The 1,655-nt window shown below is 45.7% G+C and overlaps 1 protein-coding gene across 1 annotated transcript in view; it reads right to left on the bottom strand.

Annotated features, from left to right (window-relative positions):
- LOC105540093 (cytochrome P450 4F22) overlaps nucleotides 1-1,655 on the bottom strand; it is a 35,699-nt gene that overhangs the window by 16,001 nt on the left and 18,043 nt on the right. The window lies entirely within an intron of this gene.

Here is a 1,655-nt window from a genome sequence, read left to right as displayed (position 1 = left end):
AGTGAACCATGACTGCATCACTGCACTCCAGCCTGGGTGACAGAGCAACCCTGGGTGAGAGATGCTGGTGAGGCTCTGGAGGAATAGGAACACTTTTACACTGTTGATGGGAATGTAAATTAGTTCAACCATTGTGGAAGACAGTGTGGCAATTCTTCAAAGACCACTTGACCCAGCAATCCCATTACTGGGTATATAACCAAAGGAATATAAATCATTCTATTATAAAGATACATGCACACGTATGTTCATTGCAGCACTATTCACAGTAACAAAGACAGGAATCAACCCAAATGCCCATCGATGAAAGACTGGATAAAGAAAATGTGGTACATATATACCATGGAATATTATTATACAGCCATAAAAAGGAACAAGATTATGTCCTTTGCAGGGACCTGAATGGAGCTGGAAGCCATCATCCTTAGCAATCTAAGGCAGGAACAGAAAACCAAACACCACATGTTCCCACTTATAAGTGGGAGCTGAACAATGAAAAAACACGGACGCAGGGAGGGAAACAACACACATTTGGGGCCTATCAGAGCGGCAGTAGGAGGGAGAATATCAGGATAAATAGCAAATGCATGCAGAGCTTAATACCTAGGTGTTGAGTTGATAGGTGCAGCAAACCACCATGGCACATGTTTGCCTAGGTAACAAACCTGCACGCCCTACACATGTCTCCTTGAACTTTAAATTTAATTTAATTAAAAAAAATTTTTTTTAAGACAGAGTTTCTCTCTTGTTCCCAGACTGGAGTGCAGTAGCACAATCTTGGCTCACTACAACCTCTGCCTCCCAGGTTCAAGCGATTCTCCTGCCTCAGCCTCCAGAGGAGCTGGGATTACAAGCGCATGCCACCACGCCCGGCTAATTTTTTTTTTTTTTTTCTCTTTTTAGTAGAGACGGTGTTTCAACATGTTGGCCAGGCTGGTCTCGAACTCCTGACCTCAGGTGATCCTCCCACCTCAGCTTCCCAAAGTGCTGGGATTACAGGCATGAGCCACTGCACCCGGCTTATCCTAGAACTTTAAATTAAAATTTTAAAAAACAAGAAAAAAGAAAAGAAAGATGGAAAGAGGGACAGAAAGTCAACAGTGAGGAGAAGAAGGGAGTTCCTATTTCTTGAGCAGCCTCTAACACCAAGCATCCCACTGGATGCCTGACAACCTTATGATCAGGTTTTATGATCACCATGGTATAAAAGGAGAAACTGAGGCTCGGGAAGACAAGTCATATGACTAAGGTCAAACATCCACTAAGCGACAGAGCCAGGACTGGAATCCAGGACTATTTGAATCCAGAACCCAAAAGGTCCACAGACACACCAGTGAGTGACCATACAAGTGTCTCATCTCTTCAAGGTCATGTCCCTTCCTCCCTCCCTCCCTCCCTCCCTCCCTTCCTTCCTTCTTGACGGAGGACCAGGCAGACTCTTGCAGACCAGGTTGGAGTGCAATGGCATGAGCCCAGCTCACCGCAACCTCCAGCTCCCAGGTTCAAGCGATTTTCTTGCCTCAGCCTCCTGAGTAGCTGGGATTACAGGTGTGTACCACCACACCTGGCTAATTTTGTATTTTTAGTAGAGACGGGGTTTCTCCATGTTGGTCAGGCTGGTCTGGAACTCCCGACCTCAGGTGATCTGCCCACCT

This window comes from Mandrillus leucophaeus, unplaced genomic scaffold (assembly GCF_000951045.1).
Source record: "Mandrillus leucophaeus isolate KB7577 unplaced genomic scaffold, Mleu.le_1.0 Scaffold215, whole genome shotgun sequence".
NCBI lineage: Eukaryota > Metazoa > Chordata > Mammalia > Primates > Cercopithecidae > Mandrillus > Mandrillus leucophaeus.
The sequence above is the reverse complement of the archived record's forward strand: the minus strand, read 5'-3'. Positions and strand labels throughout refer to the sequence as shown.